Source organism: Suricata suricatta, chromosome 8 (assembly GCF_006229205.1).
Source record: "Suricata suricatta isolate VVHF042 chromosome 8, meerkat_22Aug2017_6uvM2_HiC, whole genome shotgun sequence".
NCBI lineage: Eukaryota > Metazoa > Chordata > Mammalia > Carnivora > Herpestidae > Suricata > Suricata suricatta.
In genome coordinates, this window is record NC_043707.1 from 44,754,864 (window position 1) to 44,777,268 (window position 22,405).

The 22,405-nt window shown below is 40.3% G+C and overlaps 1 long non-coding RNA gene across 2 annotated transcripts in view; it reads right to left on the reverse strand.

Moving 5' to 3' along the window:
• Window positions 1-251: 251 nt before the first annotated feature.
• The window catches only part of LOC115299922, a 32,061-nt gene continuing 9,907 nt past the window's right edge, over window positions 252-22,405 (reverse strand). Inside the window, exons 4-5 of one of the 2 annotated variants that reach the window (XR_003912414.1) lie at window positions 22,150-22,265; window positions 252-303 (exon numbers count right to left, since the gene is read on the reverse strand). This is a non-coding gene — a long non-coding RNA (uncharacterized LOC115299922). Of the gene's footprint in view, window positions 304-22,148; window positions 22,266-22,405 lie in introns of those variants that run through there. The other variant, XR_003912415.1, reaches the window with a different exon arrangement.

Here is a 22,405-nt window from a genome sequence, read left to right on the forward strand (position 1 = left end):
ATAATAGCTGGATCATATGTGTATAAATATGTATCAAAGGTATTTAAATATTTAAGAAACTTACCAAAGTTGTACTATTTTACATTCCAACAAGCAGTATATGAGAGTTCCAGTTCCTCCATATTCTAATCAACAAATAATATGGTCAGACTTTTAAATTTTAGCATTTTAATATGAGAACAAAGATATGCCTTAATTTGCATTCTCTAATGATTAGTGATCTAAAGTATATTTTCATGTACTTATTTACCATCTGTAGATCTTCTTTGCTGTTCAGATTTTTCACCTATTTTTCCTTTTTTCCTAAAAAGGAAGAAGGAAAAAAAAATAAATACAGTATTTATTTTTTTATTGCTGAATTTTGAGAGTGTTTCACATCTTCTGGATCAAGCACTTTCTCAAACATGAGATTTGCAGATATTTTCTCACAGTCTGTGACTTGTTTTTTTATTCTCTTAAAAGTGTCTTTTGAAGAGAAAATTCATTTTGACTATACCCAATTAATCAATTATTTCTTTTCTTTTAATGTTGTAGCTAAGAAATCGATTTTTATATTGATCTTTTATGTTGCACCGTTGATAAACTCATTGATTAATTTTAGTAGCTTTTTTGTGGATTTCATCAGATATCCTCCATAGATAATTATGCCACCTGCAAATAAGATAGCTTTGTACTTCTTCCTTTCCAATCTGAGTGCCTTTTATTTCTTTATTTACCTCAAATACAATGTTGAATAGGCATGATAAAAAGTGCACAATCTTTGACTTGTTTCTGATCTTAGGAGAAAGATTCAGTCTTTCCCTGTTAACTCTGATGTTAGCTATTGGTTTATCATACATGTCCTATATCTTGTTGGGGAAGTTTCCTTCTATTCCTAGTTGCTGAGACTTTTCATCATGAATAGACATTGGATTTTGTCAAATGTTTTTCTGCGTCTATTGAGATAATCATATGGATTTTCTCTTTTAACTCTATTAGTATGGCTAGTTACATTGACGGATTTTCAAACATCAAACCAATCCTGCATTCCTGAGATAAACTGGCCACGCTGTATTATTCATTTTGTATACTGTTGAATTAACTTTGCTTAAAAAAAATTGTTAAGATGGGGCACCTGGGTGGCTCAGTCTGTTAAGCAGCCGACTTAAGCTCAGGTCATGACCTCACAGTTTGTGGGTTCAAACCCCACGCCAGGCTCTGTGCTGACGGCTCAGAGCCTGGAGCCTGCTTCTGATTCTGTGTCTCCCTCTCTTTCTGACCCTTCCCGGCTCATACTCTGTGTGTGTCTCTCTCAAAAATAAATAAATGTTAAAAAAACTGTTAAGAATTTTTTCATTTATGCTCATTATGGATGTTGATCTATAGTTTTTATTTTCTTGTAATATCTTCAGTTTAGGTATCAAGGTGATGCTGGTCTGATAGAATAAATTGGAAAGTATTCCCTTCACTTAACCTTTCTGGAAGAGTTTGCATGGAATTGATACTATGTCTTCCTTATATGTTTGATAGAATTCCTCAGTGGTGTCTTCTCAGCCTTGACTTTTCTTTGTGGGAAGGTTTCCAATTATAAATTCGATTTCTTTAATAGATATAGGAATATTCAAGTTATTAATTTTTTTTAGTAAGCTTTGGTAGTTTGTATCTTTCAAGAAATTTGTCCATTTCGTGTAAGTTGTCAGGTGGTTTTTTTTTTTTTTTTTGCCTAAAGTTGTTTAAAAGATTTCTTTCTTATTTTTTAAATATCTGTGGAATCAATAGTGAGATATTTCCTCTCATTCTGATATTGGTAATTTTGTCTTGTCAATTTTCTGATCAGTCTGCTAAAGGTTTATCACTTTTATTGAGTTGTTTTCTTCCTTAGACTTGGATTCTAGAGGCAATGTCAACATTTTTATTAAACAAACAGAACACTTTGAATCTGTGAGTATCAACCAGAAAAATCGGCTAGTCTTTGTGGTTATGCATTACCACCTTCTCCTCACCAGTCCTGACCCAGCCCCCCACTGCTGGTTCAGGAATTCTTACAGGCCCATCACAGAAGCTTTCCCATGATAATCCTCTGTCACACCAACTAAATAGCATTGCTCTCTGGCAAGGAGGTGGTCAAAAGGAACATATCACAGTTCTTCCCTCATGGATCAACGTCAGCTCTCATTCCTATCTAACATAAGCCACTAGGAGTAAATGGGGTATAAGGTACAACAGAAACACTTTCCAGAGCTATAGCCACATAAAAGCAAGAATCCCAGGCTCAGGAGTGGATAAGTCAAAGAGGAGTCAACGTTGTCCATTTGTTATACATTTTGTTACCTATTATTTTGCAAGACTACAGGTTAAGTAGAAAAGACGAAACAATTTTTAATACTGGCAGTCAAGAAGGATGGAAAAGAAATAGAACATGTGGACATGATAAACTTTACCTTGTGGGCAATGGGCACTTCTCATCAAGGTTTTTAATCTGAGAGGTTTTTGTATCCAATCTTTGTTTTGTTTCAGAAAGATTTTTTTAGGGAGGTGGGGCAATGTAGAGGAGGAGCTGGGTGGGACCCAGACTGAAAATGGAAGACTATTTAGTAGGATATTGGGTCAGGCTTGGACCACAGGGGTAGCAATGGGAGACTCATTAAGTATAATGTGATGGTGAAGTAGGGGAAAAGGAAAGTATGGAGGCTGTCCTTTTGCTTAAGCCTTTGCTGGAAGAACTTCACAGATCCACACGAATATACTCCACCAAAGCCACACTGTCTCCCCAATCCACCCCCACTTAGCTGGGCCCCCTGAATTTTCATGGTCATGCTAAAGTCATTTGTCATGAGGACAAGCATGACAGAGAGTGAGTTAGAGTGGAAGAGTCAGGAGTTCATCTGATTTTTATTAAGTCATTTTACTTTCACAAATTCTATGAAAGTATTTCAGCATGAGAGTGCATTACAGAGCTCTCTCAAGCACACCTTGTAAGAGATTTGTGCTAGTGAGGAGCCTTGAAGTATAAGTTTCATGAGCATAGTGATAAATCTCTTTTTGCCTGGATCATTACAATTGCTTGCTAACTGGCTTTCCCTTTCCACTCTTTTCTTGTTCCTCCCAACCCATTTCCACATGGCAGCTGGAGTCATATTAAAAGATAAACCTGATTATGTCCTTCCTTTACTTCCCATTGCACTTAGAAGAAAAAAGTCCCAATTTCTTATCATGGTTTAGAATGTCCTGGCTTGAGGTAATTCCTCTCTAACCTCTTCTCATGCACAGATCCAGACACACAGATCTCATTTAATTTTTCTAACTCGGTAAGAACTTCTTTTCTTAGGGGCTTTTCTTCCTGAAATGTTCTAACCCTCTGTAGTGGACATCGTAGTTGTCTCTTCAATATCGTTTGTCCTCTTTCCCAGAGCATGGCAGCCTCCTAGGTAAGGGTGGGCTCTGCTTGGTTTAGGCCAATTAGGGTTAACCTACCTCTCTTGCTATGAATAGGTCTAACTCAAACATAACCTGGCATTCTTATGACCACAGAGGTTGGTTCAAGGATAGTCCAGTTAATGCCAAACTCAGGACTTCCGTTCTGTGAGTGTCAAGCGGGGCTTTCTCTTTCCCCCAGATGTGAAAAGAGAAGCACATATCCCAGTGGTTGCTAGTGGAACACTTGCAACCAGCATGTGGTCAAAACAGACACACACGAGAGAGCTGTGCCAAAAGTATTACAGACAGATGGAGTTGGAGCCCTGATCAAATTGATCCTGAAAGCATAATGTCTTGGGAGTTTCAGTTATGTGAACTAAAACATTTCCCTTTATTGTTTAAGCCAGTTTGGGTTAATTTAAATGACTAATGGTGTTGTTTTTGCGAAACTTAAATTGTCACTGGCAACACAAATACGTTAATTACTGCTCTGCTGTCGGCTTTTTTGCATTTGACATATCTTTATTACCTTGTTACTGTACTCTTTGTTTATTCTATTTAGGCTACTATGAAACCTTGTTTGTTACAGTGGTCACTCAAGTTTCAGTGGTGACGAGGCCTCATTTTATGCATTGCATCTACTTCTCTTTTCTTAATGGCAATTCAAGGTGGACTCCACGGTGCCTCTGATATGTGTGTAGATACAGACACACATAGGCACCAAAGTCCTATGTGTACTTGGCCATAAGGAGCCATTATGGTGACTCAGAATGTTTATGTTAGTTTATCAAATTACCAGCAAAATCAACACAACTGGAATCCTCATGGAGAACTCATGTATCCTCAAGAGGACTCGTGGTCTGAAGCATGCAGGATTTGGAGTTAGAGACCGGAATTGAACCTGGATTTGGAGTTAGAGACCGGAATTGAACCCTGGCTCCCTGCTTCCTGCTCTGTGACCTTGGACAAAGATTTACCTTCTCTGGACCCTCAGTTTCCTTGTCTCTAAGAGAGAGATTGACTCACCTGAAAACTTACATGAAGCGTCTGCTGTGAGCCAGGACTCCAATGCCTTCCTTCCTACCCTAAAAAAGTTGTTCTAGGGGTCAAATGAGATTATTTAGGAGGAACCATCGCACAAAACAAGAGCTTAGTACAGTTGTTAGTTATTTTGTTTTCTTGCACTTTCTTCCCTTCTGAACCACACAAGCCCCTCTGCACTTTGTAAAATCTGTCTCCAAGGCACCTCTCACACCTCCCCCGCAGGCCCCTCATCATACCTTCTATAAATCTAACAGGCCCCTCACTCCTTGTTCACCTGGCTGTCTCCTCCGTGGCCAAGAGATGGGTCAGGTCAGGGCTAGTGCCCAGCACAGGGCCTGGCACACAGGAGGTAAACAAAATGCATGTTTGTTAGTGGAGAGTCCTAAAGGCTGTAGGAAGGCAAGATGAGGCCTGGGAGGCCAGGACAAAGAATTCGGACATCCCTTCCCCACTTGATATTGTCTGAGTCTGGCCCTTTTGGCACTTCCGTTTCTGGCCTCCACCACAACTCACATGTCGGTCGGTCCACCTAAGAAAACACACCAACAGTAACAGCACCAGCGAGCCATGAGTTTGTTCTGAAAACTGTGACTAATTCAGGGCTCTGCTGCTCCAAGAGCATTTTTGGGAGTGATTGGGGAATTTGATGCTGCTTTCATCTTTGGTGCCGCCGGTCCCGGGCCCAAGGTCCAGCACAGTGACAGGGGTGGCTCCCTGGCTCTTTGCGGGGGCCCTTGACAGGGTGTGCTCCTGGGCTGGCTTTATCACCCGAGAGAAGAGGGCTGCAGGACTGCGTTCGCAGCAGCCAAGCCAGGAGAGGAGGCAGGGTAGGAGGTGCGGAAAGGGCTGGGTTTCCTGAATCTCATTGGCCTGCTCCCCGAACCAGGGCGGGGCAGGGTGGAGACAGCAGCCATTCCACACTTCGCTGAGCCCAGATGGCAGGTCCGTGAGAACCGTCCACAGGGAGAGGACGTCTCACTCTGGCAGAAGACGTAAGCTAATCAGAAGCAGTCCCCATCCTCTCCTCTCTTCTTCTCTCCCTCTATGAATTCGGTTTGATGGGTACAAGATGAGGTGCCAGGGCTTTGATCCCCGGACATGCTGCCCAGCCTCAAGTATGGGACATTGAGAAACAATACAAGGCGTTTTTGTTTGGGAGTGGGGAGGGGAGTTCCTCTGTGAGCCCACCTTGGCCAGGGCTTTCCCTTGAACTGTCAGCAAGCTCAGCTCTTCCTAGTCCCAGCTGGGAAACTTTCTTGGTGCTGGAAGCCTTCCTGCCGGGATGCTTGGGGGAACAGTAAGAGGGTGTAGAGACAGCTCAGGGCGTTGGAGGTAGGGTGCCACTGAAATAACTTAGGACTCTACCATTTCATAGGCTGATACTATCACATAATAACTGACCTCAGGAAAGTCAGATAACCCCATGAGGCTTCCTTTCCTTCTCTGCAAAATGAAGATCAAAATACCTACCTGATACTACGTTATGCAGTAATGTATGAAATGCCTCATGCAGGGTTCAAATGTAGCAAATGCTTTTTTCTCAGTCTGATGGGATATGGAGGCCAAAGCTTAGGCTCAACCTTGTAATCCTCTCCGCAAAATTGTTGATGTTTACTGTACAGATTTTCCTCTCTCACCACCTTTGCTATCTAGGTCCTATTATCTTTTGATTGTGTCAATCATATTAGTCTTATTATTCCTCTGATTTTTATCATAACACTTCATCTGGCATTAGCTTCGAGGGAGAAAACAATCAAATCAGAGTCAGATCGGTTCTTGCTAACCTAGATATACTTCTGTCTTATCAAAAATCCTTATGATTTTTTTAATAACTAAAGGGTTTTTGACTCGAACTACAGTTTTAAGAATTAAAAGTTATTTAAACTGCAAACATCAAAGATAGATATGTGTTTTGCAAATATATTTGTAAAACATATAATATAATGCCAGCACCATAGAGCGTGCCCACCCCCACACACAGTGACATACAAATTTCAACCAGCATAGCTGAGTACGTGGCTTTGTCACATTACAGATTGAAACCACAGTGAGTTCTGTAACCCCAGATGGGCTTCTGAAACGTGGTGCATGTAAATGGTTGGCTTGAAGGAGAATTCCATTTGAGTGCACTTTTTTTGGACATTGAGCAGCTGACAGGTGTTTTCAGAGGCCTCTAGTCTTGTCTCTGGCTACTCGCCTTTGCCTGTGGCCATGGGCTCCCCCACCCCCATTTATTTCTCAGAAAGGGTATGGCTGAAGAGCCTTCTCTCCTCTCTTTAATGGGGCGGCCCCCAAGTCTGAAGTCTACAATCTCTGTCCATCCCCAGAGCATCGCTAGCCACTTTTTCTCACTGCTAAGAAACAGGTTTGAAGGGTAGACTGGTGGGGTGGGGTGGGGAGAATATATTCTCTTCCTTTCTCTCCAGCTCCACTATTTACTTCCACGTTCCTTCTCTCTTAAACCATCACCACCACGCCAAAGCCTGGATGAGGATTTTAAGCACACTTCAGAGGCAGCCACAAAGTTGAGTGTCACTCAGCCTTCAGTACAAGCTTGCCAGAGCCAAAGGGTGTCAGGGGGTGTGAACTAGATCACACCCAGCCTGGTGCTAGAGACACAGAGCTAGGTTCCATCCAGCCCCAGCTCTCACAAACCCTGTGCTTCCAGAGAAGTCACTTGTCACTGTTTTACACTCACTGTTTCCCCAACTCTAAAATCCATGGGAAAACTGAGATGACCCCTAGTCTGCATCCAGATTCAAGACTCTCCAGGGAAGCGTGGGCGTGGAGGGTGGCCACTAGGTGGCAGTACTTGGAAGGCCACGGGAGCTGGAGCCATTGATTGACAGGAAGTGCTCTGAAACACTTAAGGCCTCTCAGAGGCCCAGGTGCAGCCTGAGGGAAAACCTGACAAGATCATTTGGCTTGTCCCCACACATTTACTGAGGACGAGTGTTCTGTCATCTTCTGCCTTTCCCCTGCCTGCACTTGGGGCTCAACACATGGGTAGGGGTACACCGTTTCTCCTTTCCCTGGCAAACTGCCACACAATTGACTCAGCTCAAGCAGGTCACTTCTGAAGCTTTCTCTGGAACAAAGTTCTCTCGCTTACTTCTCAGACATCGTTCATTGTTGTCACCTTTATCTCCTCACCATCCTTAATCTACACCTTGATCATGCCACGCACCACCCCAGAGTGATCATTTCCCTGTCTGTCTCCCTTACTGGATTATGGAATCCATCTCTGTCTCCCCAGTGCCCAGCATGGGACTGGTGCAATCCTGCTGCTATATATTTGTTTTTCTGATGAATTAACTCATGAATACGTTTGGGAACGTCAGATTAACCCCTTTATCCATGCGTTTGATCTGCTTTTTTAGTAATTATTAGTATTAAGCATTATGCCTTTCTTGACTTTGACAATCAAGCATTACTTTAGGGGGCCTTGAGCTTGGAACTCTTGGTTCAAACAGAAACTTATGACAACCCAAATGTATAAAACAAATGAAACTAGAGCTACTTGAGTTGAAGCTGGGATGGGAGGGCCTGGAACCTCTCCTGGTACCTCCACCCGCTTCTGTGGTCAGAGAGCACCTCCCGAGAATCTGAAGGTTCTGTAAACTTGGTTTGAACAACACTATCCTGGTTGTTATGTTCATTTTTCTTTCCAGTTCACAGAAAAGATGAATGGCTGGGGAAAGGCTGTGTTTCTTGGGGGCACAAAGTGTGTTCCTATCAACATACCTTTGCAAACAGTACCCACTCAATGGGTGTTTGGTTAACTGAATTCTGTTACGTTGAATTAAAATGACAGGTAGATTTGGAAGCCAAAAATTGCTTTAGAAGTTGGAGAGAAGGGGCCTTTCCTGGATTTTCCCCAAGGTAGACATGGGAAGGTAGCTAAGCAGAAGGTTAGCCTGACAATCACCTCTGTGCTAAACTAATTCATTGTGATCTCTGAATCAGAAAGAGCTGTAGTGGTCAAGTAGCCAATAGCCTCTGCTGCAGATCTGGATGATTCCATCTGTGAGATAGCTTAATCTATGTGAATATCTTATCTCAAGATCAATAAATCACTATCACGTTGAAGAATCTAAGAGAAGTTATCATTGGGTTACGTAAGCTGATCAAAGGAAGAGCCCTTCCTCTAGCCTTCCTGAGAGTGAGTGTGCTCTAATAATGACAGAGAGCTCACACCTTGAAGGGACAGCATGGCCTTTGCCAGAGAGGGATCCTTTCCACCCAGACTCTATCTTTAATCTCTCTCCTTCCCATAGAAATGTGCTCAGGACTCTCAATGTCTTCAAAAATTTCCCCATCAAACTGGCATCTCTTTACATCTGTCTCTTCCTTCACAGCCAAGCCTCCTGAGAGAGCAGCCTATGTTCTTTCTCGTTTTCACCTCAGCCCAGTGCAGTCTAGCGTATGTCCCCACCACTCCATTGACACTACTCTTGACTGTCTGAAAAACTGCCTTGTTATTGCTAAGGCCAATACTTAGACACTGTTGACTTCCTACCTGAAACCCTTGCCTTTCTTTTTTTTTTTTAATTTTTTTTTAATGTTTATTTATTTTTGAGAGAGAGAGACACAGAGTGTGAATGGGGGGGGGGGTCAGAGAGAGAGGGAGACACAGAATCAGACGCAGGCTCCAGGCTCTGAGCTGTCAGCACAGAGCCCGATGCGGGGCTCAAACCCACGAACCGTGAGATCATGACCTGAGCTGAAGTCGGAGGCTTAACCAACTGAGCCACCCAGGTGCCCCGCCCTTGCCTTTCTTGATTTTTTATGACAACTCTCTTTTTTGGTTTGCTTCTTACTTCTTTGGCTACTTCTTCTTCACTCCCTTCTTGGTTTGCAATTCAATCAGTCCTCTATCTTCTTTTCATCTTACCCCTACCTACTCTCCCTGGACCTCCTCATCCACTCTTTGGGCTTCAGTCACCAACATTATCCATTATCAATAGTCCTGTTGCTTATCTCCATGGCAAAATCATGTTATTTCTACCTCCTAAGATCACTCAAATCCACTCCCTCTTCTCCATTTTCTTGCCACTCGCTAGTTTATTTCTCATCTCTTTTAGATTTCTGCTATCGTTCTCTCTTCCTTCAACTTGGATTCCATAAAATCCATCCTGCACAAAGCTACAGACCTAAATAATTTAGACCATGTCGTTCCCTTGATTCAAACTTTTTTTTGTGTGTGTGATGTCCACTACCTGCAGGATAATACCCATGATCATTAACAAAAGCCCTTATGCAAGGTTCTCCTTATACAAGGCCCCTCTTGACCCGGCCCTCTCTCCACCTCTCCAGCTCTTGTCTCCCCCTTCATGCCATAATTCAAATTTAGTTTTAAATAAAAGCTAAATTGTTCCAGATTTTCGGGCATTCATTTCTCCAGAATAGAACCTCCTTCTTACCTGTGCTTCTTACCTATGTTTCTATATATTCTTCAAAACTCACGTCAGCTGTCACCTCCCTGGGAAGCTTCCTCTAATCCTTCCCAGTCTGGTTAGGTGCCTCTCACAGGTTTTCTATGCAGCCTGTGCGCACTTTTACCTTAACATTACTCAGTCTATATTGGAATTTTGTACTTGATGTCGTCTCCGTAAACTTGTGGGTACCTATAGAACAAAAGCTTTTTAAAGAAATTTCTGTCTTCCCAGTATATAGTACAGAACCTGGAAGATACTAGTGCTCCATAATGCCTGGAGTGAACTACTACCACCAGCAACCCTCCTACAAGTTTCTTCTTTATGGGTAGAATTTATGGATGTAAAATTGCATTTTTAAATTGCATATTTGGAACACTATCTGATCATCACAGCATTCCTGTGCTTCATGATTATAACTTGGGAGATGACATGGCTATTTTCTTCTGAAGATCTCCCTATTTTTATAGCACCAATCCATGCCTGTTTGATGGTGAATATGAAGTTCAGTGTTGCCTTTTGATTTTGTTGATGCTTTCCTATGCTGTGTAGAGGTTTTTAGCTTGATGTAGTCCCAATAGTTTATCTTTGCTATTGTTGCCCTTGTCTTTTGAGTCATATCCAAAAAACATCATAAGACTGATGTTAAGAAACTTACCACCACTGTTTTCTTCTAAAAGTATTATGGTTTCAGGTCTTATACTCAAGTCTTTATTAATCCATTTTGAGTTAATTTTTGTGTATGGTGTAAGATAGTGATCTAGTTTCATTCCTTTACATGTCACTGTTAAGTTTTCTCAACACAAGTTATTGAAGTGATAAATGTTTTTTCCCCATTGTATATTTTTGCCTCCTCTGTCATAAATTATTTGACTCTATATGTGTCTGTTTAATTCTGGGCACTTGATTCTGTTCCATTGCTTTTTGTGTCTGTGTGCTAATACCATATTGTTCTGATTATTATAGCTTTGTAGTATAGTTTGAAAGCAGGAAGCCTACTACCTCCAACTTTGTTCTTTTTTCTCAAATTTGAGAAAAGTCGTTTCTATGTCTTTTGTGAAGACTTTAGAATTGTTTGTTTTAGTTCTGTGAAAAATGCCATTGGAATTTTGGTAGGGATTGCATAAAATCTGTAGATTGCTTGGAGTAGTATGAACATTTTAACAATCTTAATCCTTCCAATCCATGAGCATGGAATATCTTTCCATTTATTTGTATCTTTTTCGATTTCTTTCACCAATATCTTATGGTTTTCCATGTATAGGTCTTTTGACTACTTGGTTACATTTATTTCTAGATATTTTATTCTTTTAGAAGCAATCATAAATTATTGTTTTCTTGATTTTTTTCCTTTTGAAAGTTTATTATTAGTGTACAGATACACAACAGATTCTATATACTAACTTTGTAACCTACAAGTTTACTGAATTCATTTATTCTATTATTTTTGGTGGAGTCTTTAGAGTATTTTATATATAGTTATCTGCAAATAGTGACAGCTTTACTTCTTTCTTTCAAATTTTCATGTCTCATTTCTTTTTCTCTCCCAATTGTTTTGGCTATGACTTCTAATACTATGTTGAATAAAAGTGGAGATAGCAGGCATCCTTGTCATGTTCTTGATCATAGAGGAAAAGGTTTCAGCTTTCATCATTGAGTATGATAGCACAAATGAGTTTATCATATATGGCCTTTATTATGTTGGGGTATATACCCTCTATAAACACTTTGTTGAGAGTTTTTATCATAAATCAATGTTAAATTTTGTCAAAAGCTTTTTCTTCATCTATGAAAATGATTTTATGATTTTAATTATTTATTTAATTAATGTGGTATATCACATTGGTTGATTTATAAATGTTGAGCCATCCTTGCATTCCTAAAATAAAACCTACTTGATCATGGTATATGATCCTTTAAAAAAATTTTTTTTAATGTTTATTTATTTTTGAGAGAGAGAGTGAGAGAAAGAGAGAGAGAGAGCGCTGGGGAGGGGCAGAGAGAGAGACACACACAGAATCCGAAGCAGGCTCCAGGCTCTGAGCTGTCAGCACAGAGTCTGATGTGGGGCAGGGGCCCACGAACCATGAGATCATGACCTAAGCTGAAGTCAGACACTGAACAAACAGAGCTACCCAGGCACCCCTGTATGATCTTTTTAATGTACTGTTGAATTCAGTTTGCTAATATTTTGTTGAGGAGTGTTGCATCAGGGTGATGCTGGACTCATAAAATGAGTTTGGAAGACTTCCTTCCTCTTCAAATTTTCATAAGAGTTTGAAAAGAATAGTTATTAAATCTTTGAATGTTTGGTAGAAGTCACCAGTGAAGCCATCTGGTCTTGGACTTTTGTTTGTTGTGAGATTTGTTATTACTGATTCAGTCTCTGTACTAGTAATAGATCTATTCAGATTTTCATGGTTCAGTGTTAGAAGATTTTAAATTTCTAAGAATATATCCATTTCTTTTAGGTTGTCCAATTTATAGGCATACAACTGTTCATAATAGTTTCTTATGATCCTTTTACTTCTATTGTATTCATTGTAATTTTTCCTCTTTCATTTCTGATTTTATTTATTTGAGACTTCTCCTTTTTTTGTTTGGTGTGTTAATTTTTTTAATCTTTTCATAGAACCAGTTCTTAATCCCATTGATCTTTTCTATTGTCATTTTAGTCTCAATTTCATTAGTTTCCACTCTGATTTTATTATTTCCTTCTTTCTAAATTTAGGCTTTGTTCATTCTTTTTTTCCCCCTAGTTCCTTTAGATATAAAGTTAAATTGTTTATAGCAATGCAGGTAGGACTGTATTGCTATGAACTTTCCTCTTAGAATTGCTTTTGCTGCATCCCATGATTTTGAGATGCTGTTTTTCTGTTTTGATTTCTCCTTTGATTTCTTCTGTGACCCAGGATTTGTTCAGCAACATGTTGTTTAATCTCCTTATATTTGTAGTTTTTCCTGTTTTCTTCTTGTACTTGATTTCTAGTTTCATACCATTGTGGTCAGAAAAGATGCTTAATATGATGTCAACCTTCTTGAATTTACTGAGACTTGTTTATGGCCTAATGTATATGCTGTCCTAGAGAATATTACTTTTGCACTTGAGAATGAATTCTGCCACTGTTGGATAGGATATTCTGTATATACCTATTAAGCCCATCTGGTCAAATGTGTCATTTAAGACTGATGCTTCCTTATTGATTTTCTGTTTGGATGATCTATCCATTGATGTAAAGGGGTTGTTAAGAGCCTCTATTATTGTAATGTTTTCAAGTTCTCCCTTTAGCTCTGTTAATATTTTGCTTTATGTATTTTGGTGCACCTATGTTGGGTATGTATATATATATATATATATATATATATATATATATATATAAATGTTATATCTATTTAATTTTTTCTCACTTATTTATTTATTCATTTATTTATTTATAGAGAGAGAGGAAGGGAGGGACAGAGCAAGAGGGAGAGGTAGAGAATACCAAGCAGGCTCCGCGCTTTCAGTGCAGAGCCTGATGTAGTGCTTGAATTCGGGAACTGTGAGATCATGACCTGAGCCAAAACCAAGAGTTGGATGCTTAACTGACTGAGTCGCCCAGGGGCCCAATAAATATCATATCTTGCTGGATTGACCCTTTTATCATTATGTAACAGCCCCCTTGGTCTTTTATTATGGTCTTTATTTTAAAGTTATTTACATAACTTTTTGTCTGATATGAGTATAGCTGCACCAGCTTTTTTATCCATTTCCATTTGCATACAGTATCTTTTTCCATCCCATTAACTTTTAGTCTGTATATATCCTTACTTCTGAAGTGAGCTTCTTGTAGGTACTAATTAGAGTATAGGGTTTTTTTTTTAACCATTCAGCTACTCTATATTAAATTTTTTTAACATTTATTTATATATGAGAGACAGAGAGAGACAGAGCATGATAGGGGCAGAGAGAAAGGGAGACACAGAATCCAAAGCAGACTCCAGGTTCTGAGCTGTCAGCACAGAGCCCAAAATAGGGCTTGAATCCACACATCATGAGATCATGATTTGAGCCGAAGTCAGACACTGACCCACCCAGGTTTCCCAAGTTACTCTATATTTTTTATTGGGGATTTAGTTCATTTGTATTTAAAAGTAATTATTGATAGGTACATACTTATTGCCATTTTGTAATTTGTTTTCTAGCTGTTTTTGTAGTTCTCCTCTGTTCATTTCTTCTTCTCTTTCTCCCCTTCTTTGCAATTTGATGACTTTTTTTTAGTGTTGTGTTTTGATTACTTTCTCATTTTCTTTTGTGTATTTACATAACTTTTTGCTTTGTGGTTACTGTGACATCCACATATGTCATTCTGTATATATAACAGTCTATTTCTTAAGTTGATAATGACTAAAATTTGGACCCTTCAAAACTCTCCATTTTATTGCCCCATTTTATGTTTTTGGTGTCCCTTTTTACATCTTTTTATCTTATATATCTTTTAATTATTGTAGTTTTAGTTAATTTTACTACTTTTGTCTTTTACTCTTAAGTAACTTTATAATTAATCCATCACCTTTACTATATATTTAGCTTTTCCAGTGAGGTTTTTACTTTTGTATGTTTTCTTGTTATTAATTAATGCCACTTCTTTTCAGCATAAACATTTTTTTAATGTTTATTTATTTTTGAGAGCGAGACAGAGTGCGAGCAGGGGAGGGGCAGAGAGAGAGGGGGAGATACAGAATCGGAAGCAAGCTCCAGGCTCTGAGCTGCCAGCACAGAGCCTGATGCGGGGCTTGGACTCACAAACTGTGAGGTCGTGACTTGATCCGAAGTCAGATACTTAACCAACTGAATCACCCAGGTGATCTCCTCCCCCTCCCCTGGTTTTTGTTTTTTTTACTATTTTACTTTTAATCTTTTCAGCTTAAAGAAGTGCCTTTAATATTTCTTGCAAGGTTGGTTTGGTAGTAATGAACTCTTTTGGCTTTTGCTTGTCTGGAAAACTTTATTTCTCTTTCAAATCTGAATTATAACCTTGCTAGTTAGAGTATCCTTGGTTGGAAGATTTTTCCTTGTAGCACTTTAAATATGTTATGCCACTCTTTTCTGGCCTAGAAAGTTTCTGCTGAGAAATCTGCTGATAGCCCTGTGGGGTTTCTCTTTCATGTAATAATTTGTTTTTCTATTGTTGCTTTTAAGATTCTCTATCTTTAACTTTTGATATTTTATTATAATGTGTCAGTGTAGCTCACTTTAGGTTCATCTGATTTGGAATTCTCTGGGCTTCTTGGACCTAGAAGTCTGTTTCCTTCCCTAGGTTAGGGAAATTTCCAGCCATTATTTCATCAAATAAGTTTTCTTTCCCCTTCTCTCTCTCTCTCTCCTTCTTCCAGGACCTCTATATTACAAATGTTATTCTGCTTGATGTTATACTGAGTTCTCTCAAGTTATCTTAATTTTTTTAAATTTACTTTTCTTTTTGCTGCTCTGTTTGGATGAGTCCCATTGCTTTATCTTCTAGCTTGCTGATCTTTTCTTCTGTTTCATCCAGTCTACTGATGAACCCCTAGAGTGTATTTTTCAGTTCAGTTATTGTGTTATTTCATGTTGTGACTTCTCTTAGGTACTTTTTTGTTTTCTTTTTTTTGAAATTCTCATGCTATTTGCCTGTTTCCCCCCCTTGAATTTGGTGAGTATCTTTATCATTACTTTGAATTACTTATCAGGTAGAGGGGCTTATATTAATATTATTTAGGTCTTTTTCTAAGGGTTTATCTTGTTCATTTATTTGGAACATATTTCTCTGTTTCCTCATTTTGCTTGACCCTCTGTGTTTGTTTCTATGTATTAGATTAAATAGCTACCTATTTCTGTCTTGAAGGAGTGATCTTTTGAGGTGATGATCCTTCTCATTCAAACTTTCCCTAGTTCTTTGTTGTCTGTCAAGCTTTTGTAATTGTCTAACTAGCTGATGTATTCTTGATACGACCTCATTGTTGAGATTGGGCTTGTCAGTGATTCAAGGAGAGAAATCTCATTAAGAACCTAGTTTCACACTGATTGGAAACCAGACCCGTGGGCAGCAGCTCTTAAAGTATGCAAAAATATACAGTCCTGTGGAACCACAGTTTTGATCCTTGCCAGCCTCCAGACCAGAAGATCTAGTGTCCCCTAGGCAACAGTTGTGAAACTAGAGCTTTGAAAGACTGTTTAATCTCCTTTCTGGGAAGTCTTGGCAAGCTGTAGCAAGACCAAGGGGGTACACAAGGGTGGTGTCTTTCTGCTTACACTTTTCTGGGTGCACCTGCTTAGCATCCAGATGTGTGGGAAATCTGAAGGCTGTCTCTCAGGCTGAAGCTCCAGGATAATCTCCAGGAAAATAGGCCTTTTTCACAGGAATACTGGAGTTGTGTTTCAGTCTGCTGTCTGTGCAGTGCCCTGTGAGTGGTGGACCTCCAAGAGCTGTCTTTCCAAATGTTACAGTTCTGTGGAGCTCTGGAACACCAGTCCTCTGATTCACCAGGACCAGGCAATCAAGGGTGTCTCCTTTCTGAACTGCTCGTGCCTGTTGGCTTTGTAAGGCAGCTGGAGAGTGTTGGGAGTGGGCATGCTCACCTACTTCTGAAAGGCAGCAGCAAAATGTCTTCACCATGTGTGCCTGTGGGCTTTCAGCAGTGCAGCTGGAGAGTGCCTTGTGGGTTGGGGCATTTCACCTTTTGGCTGGGAGTGGGAGAATGCCACAACCACTTGTGTTTGCCAGCTCTGTCGAGGAGGCAGAGGAGTGTTGCAACGGGTCATACTTCCTGGCCTCAGTGAGTGTCATGACCATTCATCCCCGCCCATCCCAGCAATGTAGTAGGAGTGTGCCATGTCCAAGATTTCCTGTCTGTGCTTGCAGGCTATGTGGAGAGTATACAACAGCGTCTGCCAGTGACTCTATCTCCAGGGAGCACCTCAACTGTCTCCTGCCCCTCCAGCCCGTATTCCCATGTGAGCAAATGCAGCTCCCTCACATATAGTCTAGGTGCTTTTCAGAGTGCTGTTTTCTCACTTGGTCTCAGGGAGCAAGACCACATACACGGCCTCCAAGAAGGGCATATCACTTTCCGTGGGACCTCTGGACATCAGACCCATGGTCTTCCCAGCCAGACATTCTGGGGGCTTGTCTCTTTGATGTATTTCCCAGGGGCCCATGTGCTTAACATGAAGCACCAACCCTTTGCTCCTCTGGGAGAAGCATCTGTCTGGTAAAGTTTTTTGCAAGAATATTTATCTGCCTTTCCTACCCATCTTGATGTTGTTCTTTTAACCTTCGTTGTGGAGATCAGTTCATCTCATTTTCAGATCTTTTTCAGAGGAAAAATATCCACATGTAGCTGTAGATTTGGTGTGTCCTCGGGAAGAAGTGATTTCAAGATCTTTGGATGCTGCTATCTTTAATCACTTCTCCCTTTCCTGCCTCTCTCTTTCTCTTTTAATTTTTAACATGAGGTGGAGAATTGGTAACAACAGACTTTAGAAGTCAACTCTCTCATTTCATTAATGAGAAAAATGTAGACCCTTAGGGATAAAATGACTTGCATACTAGAAATAATATTACAGTTAACATTATGTATTTACTGTGCTAAGCACTGTATACATATTACCTTATTTTACCCACACAACAATCCTATGAGGGAACTATTATTTGTATTCCTAGTTCACAGATGAGAAAACTGAGAAGATGAATCACCATAACCAAAGTCACACAGCTAGTAAGAAGCAAAGCAGAGTTTCCAAATGAAGCTGCTTGACTCAAGAATCATTTCTTTTAACTACCAAACCCTGCTGCTCTACTTCAAGGCTACTTATTTCTGCATTGGTTTAAAATATATCTTATTTTCACTGCTGATTGCTCTTAATTGGACAATGGCTAAAGAATACTGGCTAAACAGTTAGTGGGCTTAAGGTTCATAAACAAATTCTGCAGACTATCTATTTTAAATGTCAAGAATTTTTATGTAACTCAAATTATCTGTACTGTGAGCATGGGTTTTCATATATTGACATTCTTAGAATAAGACCCACCTGTTTTGGAAATAAGCGGTCCAGAAGATAGGAGAAATTATTTGTAACCAAGTGGAAAATTTTCCCATGGCAAAGAAGAAGCTAAATTAAAAAAGGACTGATTATGGAAAGTAAAGAGAGTACTATTAGTCCTTTTAGTGCAAACTCTTTGTTTGCCCAAGCCAAACAGTTGCCATTTCTGAACAGAAGTTAAACACCTGTTGCTTCAGAAAGGAAAATTTCAGACCTGGCTTTTCAGAGCTGTTGCTGATAAGGGTTGACCATGAAAAGCTTCCAAAAATTGACATCTGGGCCCAAACATTTATCTTCCCTTCTGCTTATTTTCTTTATCTGTATGTGTGCTTTAGCTGGAAACATAGATTGTGACTCCAACCCAGGACTCACTCCCCTCTTCATTTCTGGAAGAAGCGCTGGTCTGGGTGTGGCTGCTGTAGACAGTGAGGCCCCGTGTTGGCCCCATGAGCCTTGGTCTCTAGCGGGAGGAGGGACAAGGGCTGCTTCTCTGGTCCTTCTAGTCAAGGCCCCCAGTCACTTGGATTCTGTGGACCCTCTTTGAATCCCGATCAGGTGGTGATTACTTAGAGAAAAACCGTTAGCATAAGCCTGTTAATGTCCAGTCTCAGGCCAAATGCTGCTGCTGGGCTGGATTTGTCCTCTCAAAGGGCCATGTTGGTCATGTTTTCATGCCATCTAGAGTAGGAGTGTTTGGGTACATTTTCCTGCCTTGAGAGCAAACCATCTGACATACAAATCTGACCACTTTCTTGCTTATAGATGGTATCCCATCACCTGTAGCCTGACCAATCCCAGTAGATTTTGATTTGAGTCCAGAGTGGCCTCAGGATTCTGTATATTTAAACAACCTTCCTAAGTAGGGTGGCCAACTATCCCAGTTTACCTGGGACCAATGGACTTCCCAGGATGTGAGCGTTTCAGTGCTAAAACTTGTAAATCCTGGCAAATTGGGATGAGTTGGTTAGCTTACTTCTGGGTAATTATGATTACCCAGGTGTTGGCAAAAACTGGTCCACAGGCCAACCAGGCCTATTGCTTGTTTTGTTAATAAATTTTTATTGGAACACAACCATGCTCATTCATTTACATATTATCTGTGCCTGCTTTTATGCTATGGTAGCAGAACTGACTAGTTGTGACAAAGGATATATGACCCACAAAAAGTAAAATATGTATTATTTGTCCCTTCTAGAGAAAGCATTTGCTGACTCCTGATTTATAGGATAAAATCCAATAACCCAATCCTCTCATTGGGTCATGAACTGACTTCCTCTCCAGAATCATCTTGACTCTTTCCTCCCTTACTGTGATGGCTCAAATTATGCTATCTATAGCTCCAGGAAAGAGCCACATGCTTTTCTTTTTACTTATTTCTCTTCTTTCACATACTACTTTCTCTGAATGCCCTTCTGAATGAGCCAAGCCTTCTGGATTAGCCAGGTTAATTCCTTTTGGTCTCATAGGACACGGCTCAGGCACACCCTTCTCCAGGAAGTCTATCCTGCCTCTCTGCCACCGCCCCCAGGTTCACATGCAGGTGGTACTTCAACCATTGCTGACTTGCTTTTTGGTTTCTCCCATTGGGCTCTGAGATTCTTCAGGGAGAACACTGTAGCACATTCACCTTTATATTTCTGTCCCTTCGTTTGACTCCTAACATGGAAGAGACCCAGTAAATGTTTGTAGAATTAGGAATCTATAAAATGGGACAAGAATTGCCTTAAACACTTATCTGTGCATATGTCTTAGTTAGACTCTCCTGACCAGGACTCAACCCTCTTCATTTCTAGAAGACACATAAGTTTCAGTGTGTGTCATCGTGGCCTGATGAACCCTGGTTTTGGGAAGCTGGGGAAGAAGGCACCTGAATAAAGGAATATTCCCTCCACTGTGGAAATACATGGTAGGTGCTGGCCAGGAGAAATGGCTTTTGTGAGTATGTTTTTCTGGCTCTAGTCAGAGTTGGGCCACAATAAAATCTGAGGGGAATTTTTTTTGTTCTGGGAATAGCTTTTTTTTTTTTTTTAGAAAACTTAAAAAGAAATATGGCATCTCCTTTTCTGGCCTGTATTTTTTTCCATTTTCTCCCAGGCCTGCTTGTCACTAAATATACCAGATGTGATAATTTTTGGAGCAAGCTGAGCTATAATATGTTTTATGGTTCTAAATTAATAAAATGGCTTTAGATTAGCAACAACATCCAAAAAGTACTTGAAGGTGTGGCCATTTTACCAAAAATTTTATTTTTTCTTTTAAGAGGATGTGGTGTGTTTTTTTCATTCTCTTTCTTTCTTTCTTTTTTTCTTTCTTTCTTTATTTCTTCCTCTCTCTCTCTCTCTCTCTGTCTCTCTCTCTCTCTCTGTCTCTCTCTCTCTCTGTCTCTCTCTCTCTGTCTGTCTCTCTCTCTCTTTTCCTTTTATATTTCCAGAAACTTTACTTTTTGAGATGAATGATTCTACTTCCAGAATTAGGAAAAGAATCCCAGTGCCCCTCAACTCAGAGTGCTAGGTCTCCATTTGTCATGACCTTCCAGGAGAAACCCAGTAGACTCCTTGAGGTGATGCTCTGTTAGTTAGTAGAGAGAAGCCTGAAAAGCTACAGGACCAGCCCTGAAACAAGGGCCACTGAGAGTTAGCACACAACATCGGCTGGTCACACCAAAGGAAGAGACTCTAGTATGAGATGGGTTTGTAGACCTTGACCTCACTCTCCTCTGAGAAGTGGGTTTGGCAAGAGTTGGCAGCTGGGTCCTTTGTTCCCATAGCTTTTGTGTGACAGACCTGCTCTCCCCCTCTATACGACACAAACCTGTGATGAAGAAGAAGCCAGAATGTGGGAATCATGGCATTAGAGTTCTGGCCTGCAGGTGCCCCAAATGTCATATCCAGGGTGAGTTTTTTTGCCTTCTCAACCCCTGATGCTTCTTTTGTGAAATAGATATAATAATTTATACTTCAAGAAGTTTAAGTGAGATCACATTTTAAAGTTTTTAAAGTTCCTGGCACATGTCAGATGCCTTTAGGAGGCATCTGTCCTGGGTGAAGGGTGCACGCAATTCTGAGCAGATGGACAGAGGTCGTGTATGTCCACCAAAGAGGTCAAGGAGGATGAACTCAGCCTCACACCTCTTTTTTCATAGAAACTCTCCAAAACTTAGGACTTGACTTCTTGTTCCAGTGGTTCTTGTGGCCCAACTGGAAGCCAGGAGTTAAGCAGACTCTGAAGGCCACTGGACAGCTCTTGCTCTTGGCTAACCTGAAGGGTTGTTCTTCAGGGCTGTCTCCTTAGTCATCAGATCTCTGGATCTGGATCTCTGGAGGATTTCATTTGCTCCCAAAACTTCCAGTGTGCTTTAGTATCTAAACATCTCCAAATCAAATCTGCAACTTATCCTCTCTTCTAAGCCAGAGACAGATAGACCCCCTATTTCCTGGAAAGCTCCACTGTACTATGGATACATGGGAACCTCAAACACACATCCAAAACCTAAATCATGTTCTTTCTTCTTGACATTGACTCCTCCTCATATGTTCTCAATATGAGTAAATGGTATCATCCTCCAATCCTTTTGGTCAAGCCAGAGAATGTGGAGTCATTCTAAGCCCCCTCCCTATCTGGTACCCCTACATATCTAGTCAACCACAGAGTCGTTTATTTAATCATTAGTTCAACAAATAATTACTGGGTGTTTGCTATTGTAAAGCATACATTGTGTGCAGGACAAAAAGTAGTGAACAAAATAAGCATCACTTCCATCATCTTTGGGGAGATGGACATTAAATATACATATGAATTCATACTTATAAATTTTGGTGTTATGAAAGAAAAACATAAGGAGTATAATAAGAGGACCAAATTTAGATTGGAAGGTCAAGGGATGTGTACTAGTCGGAAATCTTTGAACTACAAATCACAGAAACACAATTTGGCTTAGTTTAAGCAAAGAGGAGGAATTGATTGGAAAGATATTGGGATAGATCATAGAAGCAAGGAAGAACTAACAATCCAGGTTTGGAGAAGGCGCCAAAAGTGGATAATGAGATCCAGAGACTGGCACACCATCTGAACTCTGTCTTTGTTTGTCTTCTCCATGTATCTCTGAGTTTGGCCTCATTCTCTCCTACCCCAGAAAAGCTTTCTTCACACGTCAGACAATATGATTCATAGCCAGATAGCTCTTTGACCTAATGGCAACAGAGCCTTCCTTACCACTTCCAGATAGGAAAATCGGAGGAGAAGACTTATATTGATCCAAGGAACGGGTTACTCTGAAGCTGGTCCAACCAGGGTCAGTGCCTACCTCTGTTGCCAGTGAGAGCTGTTGCCTAAAGAACAAAGGGTAAGGTGAGCAGTGGTCATCAGAAGACTTCTCTGAATAAATGTGATGTCTAAAGTGATATGAGAACTAAAAGATAAATAATACTTAAGAAATAAGTGAGGGAAGAACATTCTAAACAAAAGAAAC